Source organism: Aptenodytes forsteri, unplaced genomic scaffold (genome assembly GCF_000699145.1).
Source record: "Aptenodytes forsteri isolate BGI_AS27 unplaced genomic scaffold, ASM69914v1 Scaffold8, whole genome shotgun sequence".
In the NCBI taxonomy this organism is placed as follows: Eukaryota; Metazoa; Chordata; class Aves; order Sphenisciformes; family Spheniscidae; genus Aptenodytes; species Aptenodytes forsteri.
The window spans coordinates 1,196,682-1,205,692 of record NW_008796218.1 but is presented as its reverse complement, the minus strand read 5'-3'; positions in this window follow the sequence as shown (position 1 = coordinate 1,205,692).

The following is a 9,011-nucleotide window of genomic DNA, read 5'->3' as shown; positions in this document are numbered from 1 at the left end:
TTAACCAGCCTCTTTTCCCAAACCAGATCCAACTGACTCCATCAGAGCGGCGCAGATGGAAGCTGCCATCTCATCTCTGCCAGGATGTGTTGCTCTCGCTCCTATCATGAGCACAAAATTGACAAAACCACTGCAAACTGAAGGGCTGGAAGAGCAGCTGGAGGAGCTGCTGAGAAGAAGACACAGCCATAACATAGGAAGTCAGAAAGCACCAGCGATTCCCCGTGGTGACCCTCCATATGGGCTCCCTTGATGCATCCAAGAGCCCATGACAGAGGCCGCCTCCTGCAGCTGCCACAAGCAGTGCTGCTCTGCCGGTGATGCTCCACCCGAGCACCCTTCCATCCCTCTCCATCGCCCCTTCCTCTGGGCCCCACTGACTATTCCCAGCAGCAGAGCTTGCAACTGTGACAGGCAGCCTTGGGCCAAAATGTTGTGGTTATGAAAGCATGGCAAGAGGTTTCCTGTTTCTGAGCTACTTGGCTCCCACCAAACCTCATATGGCTCCGGTGGTTTCTAAAGGGGACTCCCTAGAAACAATTCTCCTACCTGTCCTGGTGCCCCATGAGATCAGGACTGGTGTTACTGCAGTAAAAATAGCAGAGCTATTGCTCATGGTAAGGCCACCATCATATTCAGGCATGCAACGGAGTTCCAGCAACCCCATACACCCATCTGCCCCAAGAAGATGCCACCCTGATGCCAGAGGCAGAGCGTTGGGTCTGCTTGCACGGTGTGGAGGGAAAGCACATCCAAGAGAAGTGCTCCCCTCCACAGCTGAAAACCCAAGACTTGTTTGGAGTTGCCCGGACTTGTCCTACATCACTGAGATCCTGCACTCAGAGTCAGGGGTCCATGGAAAGCAAGTGAGCAGAGAGGCTCTTCGGTGACAAGACCGAGATTTTCTACTGCAAATCTGAGACTTCCATCTGTACCTACCTCACAAAATTGTACAGGTCTGCTGATGGGAAATGTTGGAAATTGTTGGAAAATTGTTGGAAATCTTTTCCAATACTGGAAGAGAAAGAGGTGGTGTAGGAGGAGCCTTGAGTGCCTGACTGCCAGTCTAGTACTAGCACTTCTCCAAGTGCTGCATAGTGGTGATGGAAACAGCTGTGAGAAGAGGGATATAACCAAGTCTGTGGAGATACCTCTGGCTTCTCTAGGAATGGGGCACATGTGTCATGCCGAGGACAGGCACAGACTGGAGGGGTCTAGAGCCCTCACTTGTAATATCAGAGCTGCATCTTGCATTACAGAGATGGCCTACAAGTGTTAAGTACAAAAGGGACCAGCAGTCACTTGCAGCAAGGTCAAGCTCCCGCAACAGAGCATGGTGGTTCCTGCGTCCACTGCAGAGCTTTTTATCTGCTGGCACTCCTGCCCTGGCAGTGATGCTCGGGCGAGGACAGCTCTTCGGAGATGCCTGGCTCATTTCCTGCCCTCTTCCATTGTTTGGTTTGCTCGTTTGTTTGTTTGCTTTTTCTGAATGCTCTCAATTAGGACTGATTGGGAAACTGCAAATGCCACGTTTTTTGCTGGAAAATGTTGATTCATCAAAATCAGCACTTCCCGCAGGACCGGACTGGTTTTAGCAAGGCAGGATTCAAAGGGATGAAGGGACGCAGGAGGTTCAGGTGCCCGTTCTGCAGGCATCAGGGCAGGGATTTCATCCTCTGCGCCCGATTGCCCAAAACCACATGCTAACCGCCAGGCTCTGGGCTACCACGGTGTGGACTCATCTCCTTCTGCTGAAAAATTTCAGGAGGTTTCAGCAAATGCAGAGTGGGAATTGTTTTGAAATCTTAAGATGGGGCAGGACCATCCTTTCCTACCCAGCTCAAGACGCAGTCTGCTATTTTCTCGGCAGGTTTGGATGTTAGATGAGATGGGGGTCTGGACACACTAGGGGCCCAGCTGGTGATTACTTAGGGCTGGAGCAGAAGAGAGAAGGATGAGTAGCAGAAAGGGGCTGTGATGGACATTCCCCACCATTCCCCCGCCTTTGTGCCTCCTGGGAAAAGGAGTCAGCAGGTCCCTTGGTGGAGAAGGGAAGAGGAGGGAGTGGTAACCACCTAGGGTCAGGGAGGGAAGGATGGCCCCACGTCTGCTTTGGGGACCCAGGCAGTCTGAGCTCTCTGCAGAGCACATGCAGCTGCCATTGCTCCCTTCCTCACCAAAGCAAGAGCTGTCCTGGAGGCGTACGGCATACGGTAAGCTACACTGCTCTCTGGGAGGTGCAGGAGAAAATACTGCATCAGTTTAAAAGCTGTAGAAAACCTAAAAAAAAAAGTCCTTATGAATACACTTTGCTTTCCAGAACTGAAAATAACACAAAGGGCCAGCTCTTCACTTTTTAAAAGCTGCAGCAAGGTGAAGGCCAAAGGAGAACAAAGGTACGTTTTCCTCTTTTTTCTGGGTCTCCAGGGAAGGAAACCTGAAGGTAACCCTACACACTTTCCACACTGGAGCACACAGCTCCTTGGCTTGCAAACGTGATGCTGCCGGCTTGCTGACCCTGCCTGCAGCAGGGCGGACAGCTTTAGACCCCTACCCCACCCAAACCTGAGGATGTGCAACAGCCCAGCGTGTCCCTAACTGTGGGCCAGGATGGGATTTCTTTATAAAGCCCCCCTCAAACCCCTGTGCCCTCGCCCAGGCCATTCCCTGTTCTCAGATGTGCTTGGGAGATGCCAGATCTTATGAATTCCTGCAGAAGTGACTCAGGGACAGGGAATGCTGCATCCATTGACCTCCCTCCCCGCTCCTCCTCCTGCAGGGCTTTGCATTGTGATCTTTGGGAGAAAATGCATCCAGCCCCCTTTATTCTGACTCAGCAGTTGCTTTGAAGTGATTTTTGTGGTAGCGGTGGGGCATCATGCCCGGCTAAAATATCTTGGCTCTGCTACTCTCGCAACAAACTTCCAAAGGTCTCATGCTAGCGGTGGAGGGCAATTTGAAGAGAATGCAAATAAAGGCTTCGGTTCATTCATGCTGCTTGAATAGAGAATTGAAAGCTGAGCCACAGAGGGGATTGCAATACAAATTCTTTGGGCTGCTGAGTTGTTAACACTGCCTAGAAAAGAAAGGACCAAAGTTGCCCCTGTTTCCCGCGCACATGAACCCTTACTCAAAAGGGCTCTGCTCCGGTTTTGAGGAAAGGGGAGCAATGCGCACAGAAACGGGAATGGCAGGGAGCCGCTGCGGGGCACTGACTGGCGGGGTCCCTGGTGGCCGGGTGACAGACCATGTCCCCCAGGTTGCTGGATGGGCTTGCTGCTCCGGCTTATCTGGAGAGGAAGGCAAGACTGCCACTTTCCCGGAGCTAATCGGACTGTATTATTTCCTTTTCGGGAAGCCACAGATAGAAGAATGCTGTCTATTACCCTGGGAACTCACAGATTCACTTTATATAAGAAATAGCCAGACTGTACCCTGGGATTTATTTTTTTTTAACCATCTTATCAGCTTTTTAGGAAATTTTAAACCTGCTTACAACCTCTCTCCTTATCTGCATCGTGTTTCCTTAATAACTGACTTGCAGCGATGACCTGAGTTGGAAAGCATGCACTGAGCATATTCAGTGTTAACACCCCAAATTCCCTCTGATTTAGACCTACCTCTCCAAAGACACCTATTTTGAACAAAAAATAGCCCTTCTTCCTTCTCCTTTCACCCTGGGCAGGAAGAAAGCTTTAGGTCAGGCTATAAATTAGTCTGGAAAGTCATTGCCAGCACATTGTCTCTAGGTGAATTATTCCTCTGTGCAGCGGGGAGGAAGGAGGCTGTTTTTTTTCCGAGCCCAATGCCAGGCTGGCTCTCGCATCCCCTTGGTCCTGTTGGGCAGAGCAGGCAGGAGCAGATCCGGGACAATAACAGGAAGCGAAGCAAGCCTGTAGGAGTGCACAAGGAAATGATCCGAGCCTTAATCCTTTCCCTCCATCCCCAGCTGGCTTCAGGACTGGCAGCGGGAGGTGGATGAAGCATTTGGGCTCCTCTGAGCTCCTTTCTGTTACTGAAAGAGCCGGCCAAAATACGGCATTTTTTTTTTTCTGCCTGGTAAATGCCAGGATTTCCAGGATGTGCGTGGCTGCTCACACTGAAATTTCCCACAAAATGTTTTCAGATTTTGGAAGAAAATGGATAACGGAAATAAATTTGGCTTTTGATTTCTAGGCTGTTGTTTTTTGGGCTTTGTAATACTGGATTTTGGGGGTGGGATTTCTGTTTTACAGAACTGCCAACTTCCGAAATGTAACTTTTTGTCGGAAAATAACGCAGCTTCCTCTTTTCTAATCAGAAAACGGAAATCAAATATAAATGACACCACCCACCCTACATTGACGATAAACCATTCTGTGGAAGTTTCAATGGAAAAAATTTCTACCCTTTTTTCCACTTATCAGAAACCTCCTCCACTTTGGAGGCTCAGACCCAGCAGGGTCCTGGCTCTGCAGATGTGCCTGCAAGCAGATCTTGCACACCCAAGTTTCCAGCTTTTCCTACCTGGTATGGGAACATTTGGGGGGATTTTTAAATTTTTATCCCCAATAAATCCTGTCTTGGCCCCTGGGCCCCTGGGCTTTCCACCACCATTTCAGTGGTGAGAGAGAAATCACCGTGAAACAGCTCAAGACCTCACCCACACCTAGTAAAAACACACCCAGAATGCAAACCACAGCGTGCTGCTCTCCCACCTCTGAATTTGCTTTTTCAGTCACTTTTAAATGTCTGCAAGCTAAAACTGGCCACATTTTTCCAGATGCTGACACCTTGTCCTGAAATAATGAATTCCAACCCCAAATGAGGAAAAAAACTGACCCCAAAAAATTCTGATGAAATGTAGACAGGTTATTTTTCAGACCTAGTCCCAGTGCAGGTATTGCAAGGCAGGTGTCCAAAGTGCCTCCCTGGGCACCCATGCGCATTTTGGTGAGCCAAAATGTGGGTGCTTCTTGGCAGTGAGGAAGCAGTGGTGGGAAGGGGATGAGGTTGCCCTCCGCTTCATGCAGCTGGGGTGGGGAGGGGGCATCTGGCTCAGCCTGACTTAGGCCAAGAAGGTGGGAGGACCACCAAAGGCTGAAGCCCCTCTCAGAAAGTGCTCCTCCAGCAGCTCCTTTGCTCCTGCAAGATCGCTGACTTCACCCCAGGGACACCGAGCGGCACCGAGCACTAACGTCATGCCCGTTTTTCCTTTATGGTTTTGACTACAGAGCCCTGATGTCATTCTCAAGATGCTTTCCCTTAATCTTCACCCTGCGGAGCTGTTGCTTTGACTGCCCCATTTTGCTGTGCATCGCATTGAAGAACATAGGACTGGGAGCAACTTTCAAGCCATTCGCCTTGGCCCTTGCTAACCTCTCATCACTGTGCCATCATCTCCAAAAAGGCTTTTTACATCCCGATTTCTTCCTTTAGCCTGTGTGCAGCTTTAGTTTCTGGAACCTTTCCTGAGGAATTCATCCTCTCCTGTTGGGCTTCACAGTCCTCACAACCTGGAAAAGATCCTGAGGTTTCACATATCTGTTCAGAGCAAAGCAATTATCCGTGGCTCTGTCACAGAAATAGGGCACCACAAAAATGCTGGGAATCTGTTAAAGCCAGATTCCTGCGACGGCTTTCCCTTCTCCTGCAGTCCCAGCTGCTGCCAGGGGATGGAGTGCAGGGCAGCCCACAGCTGGATCTGCCAGCCCTGCCTGCAGCTGCCTGGCAGCAACGTCTAGGGCAGGGCAAGGTGGCATGGGCACCAGGGACCCCCAAAATAGGGCAGAAAGATTAATAAATACAGACCACACAAGGTGTTGGAGGAAAACTCGCTGGAGACATGATGCTGGAGTAAGACTGCACCAAGGCCATGGGACCAACGGAGCCGGGGCAGCAAGAAGATGGCTGGAGCACTGCGAGCAAATTGCCCATCGACCCACAGGCTGCTCCCAACAGTGATGCCAGCCCTCACCAGCATGGCCAGTGACCTGGAGTGATGACGAGTTGGGTTGCTGCTGCTGCTGCTCTTGCTCTGGTCTTTGTTTAAAGGTGGTATTTCTCCAAGGAGGGTTTGGGTTGTGTTTCTGAACCTCCAGGCTCTTGAAGCTGGGACCACCAGCCCGACTTCCATACCCTGGAGCACCCTCACCACTGGTTCACTTGCTACCCTGCAGCGCACATCTCTGCTGTATGCTCTGGGGAAACTTTACCTGCCCAGTATTTCCTCGGATGCAGCACATACCTATGGAGTGTTTTGGGTCAGATGGGCATGTGTTTTTGAGCCAGAAATCCCCTTTTGAGCAGACCTAGGTTTAGGTCCGCAATAACCTCCTGCCCCAAAGAGCCTGTGCTGTGCAACAAAACCCTAGGCTCTTCTGGCTTGCCCTGGCACTGAAGGACTACCAGAGCATAGATATATTCCTGAGTATAAATATTGATGTTTCAAACAAAGCTGGGACATCTCCCTACCCAGCATTACCACTGGGCTGGTGCTCAAATCCTCACTCCCGCCTGCTCACAGGGCATTTCATGGCATCATGGTCCTCCTCCTCAGCCGTGACACAACTTTGATCAGCTATTCTGCTGTTGGGGATAGCCATTACCCGAGCCGGCATCTCTTCCCGGTGGGGGTGAGGCCCTAACGAGGGGTTATGAAATGATGTTGTAGCCAGCAGAGGGAGTGCTCAGAGCTTCAGCGGTGCACCGGGATGGCTTGGGAAGTGCCGGGAAAATGTATTAAATCCTGGCCAGAGCGATAGGGCGCTGAAACAGAGGTTCACCCTGGCTCAGCCACCAGCCTGGTGATGCTGAGCTGTGAGAGGATGGGGAAATGGATCTGCCACGAACCCCCCTGGAGATCTCGGGTATGAGGTGAGCCAGAGATGAGGATCCCCAGGGAGGGACATGCTCGAGCCTCTTAGACTTGGGTCACTTTGTAGCGCCTGCTCCAAGCCGTCACATGAAATTCCCCTGTTAATTCAGTTCTAGGTTTGGGCTCTTACAATTGCTTTCCAACTCAAGTCATTGCTGCAACTCAATTATTAAGGAATCATTCTATAGCATTTTATTTCCAGAGCAATTTGTACCTCCATCCCAGCACCAGGTTAGTCCTTGTGCCTGATGCTGGCGCCGGAGCCAGGAGGGACTCAGTGGGCTGGAAGCTGCAGGAAGCTCGGGCATTTTAGGCAGAGCTTCATTTGAATTTAGGCCAAACAGAACAACACACAGCTAATTTGTATTACTTTAGTGAATTAAATACTTAACATCTGGCAGTATCTATAACAGACTCTTATCTTAGGAAAAGGGTCTAAATTATTCTCCATGAAATGCCTCAGTGGTGGGGGGAACCGCTCCACTCACATACAATAATAGAAATATAATTAGTTACCCAAATGCACATCTGCAAAGACACGTGCCTGGTCCCCTCCTAACTGTGTGGATCCCACAGGTTTTTAAAGGAAGGCTCTTCAAGCACCAATGGGCAACTTTGCAACTTGTCTCTACGCAGATCAGTAACTAGAGACAGTAATGTAACTAAGTCAGGTGTCTCTGGGATTGAGTTAGGACAAGCCCGCAAGGGGATCCTGATGTGGATGAGATAAATATGTCATTAAATCACTTGCAGAGTGAGGTTATGTAGGGAAAGCGGGAGCGCTGAGTGTTAGGAAGATGTTGTGTATGGTGAGCACAACCACAGGCTGATTAACACCCCTTGTGAGCCTGATAAAAGACAATGGGCCACATTTTCACCACTAAATACATCAGGGATGAAAGGAAGCTGGGGAAAGAAGCAGAAAAGAGCAGCAGGAATGACCTAACCTGTCTGAAACCTGCCTTTCTACCTGAGAGCAAGGAAGCTTGCTGTACTTATACGAAAAAAGGTTGAGAGAGACTTGGTCGCAACTGAGAGGGTGGGTGTGAGAAGAGTCCTCATGGTGAACAGTGGCCAAACGCCTTACGAGATTTAATGTCTGGAAGGTGAAGTTAAGCCCATCTGGACTGGAGTGGTGTTTGGTGGGCAAAAGGCAACTACTCAGTGGGACAGTTCAGCTGTTGACACAAAAGATGTGCATCGCTTGAATCAATGGAAGATGAAACTCGTTCAATGGGAACTGGTTGCTCACCCCAACGTCAGGTGCTTGCTCTGGGAGCAGCTGGGTACAATTCTCTGGCCATGGCATGTAGAAAATCCCCCTTTCTCCACTCAGAACCTGTGTTTGAGGTTTCCCACATGCCTGATGATCTCACTGCTGCCTCAGACCCATTTCCCCTCTTTCTGCTTCGTCCCCTGAGAAGAAGGTGGGCGTGGCAGTGTGTATTTACACCCTACAAAGAGGGGGTGCAGGAGCCATTGGGGAGTGATGCTATTGCTGTGAGGGGCTCCTCTGCAAGGCAAAGCAATACACGGATGAGGGCAGAGCCATGGGCAGTGAAGATCTCTGCTGGAAAACAACCCCATTTTGCAGCCCGTACCCCCTCACAGCCGAGACGTGGCAGTGAACCCTGCCACCAGCCCAGGCAGCCTGCTGATGTTACTGTTCCCTTCCCAAAGCCAGGATCAAATGAGGAGAATAAATCAACGGGAAGGAGAAGAGACGTCCTTGTTCCCTCCTCCCTGCACTTGCTCTCCAATTAATATTCCTCCCGGGTCAGGAGAAATCTCATGCAGCTCTTGCAGCAGAAGACACTCTCTGCCTCACCAACTATGTCGTGTGCTGTTAGCTGGTCCTAGCTTTTAGGTGGCAATGCCTTGACCCAAGACAGCCTGGTATTTCCAGTTTATAGCTACTCAAAATAAAATCTGGGAGGAGAGCCAGCATTTGCTTGTGATGTGGGTGACTCCTTCAAATCCTGAGCCTGTCTCGCTCACAGCAAACCAGGACTGGCAGACCTTCAGAAAGGTGGGGTGGCAAAAGCTGCGATGGATTCAGTGAAGGAATAGGGGAAAAAAAACAGTGCAAAATGGCTCAAGCAGTAATTTGTTTGGAATTTTGTTATGGTTAGCTCCAAATCAGCAAGCACAACCA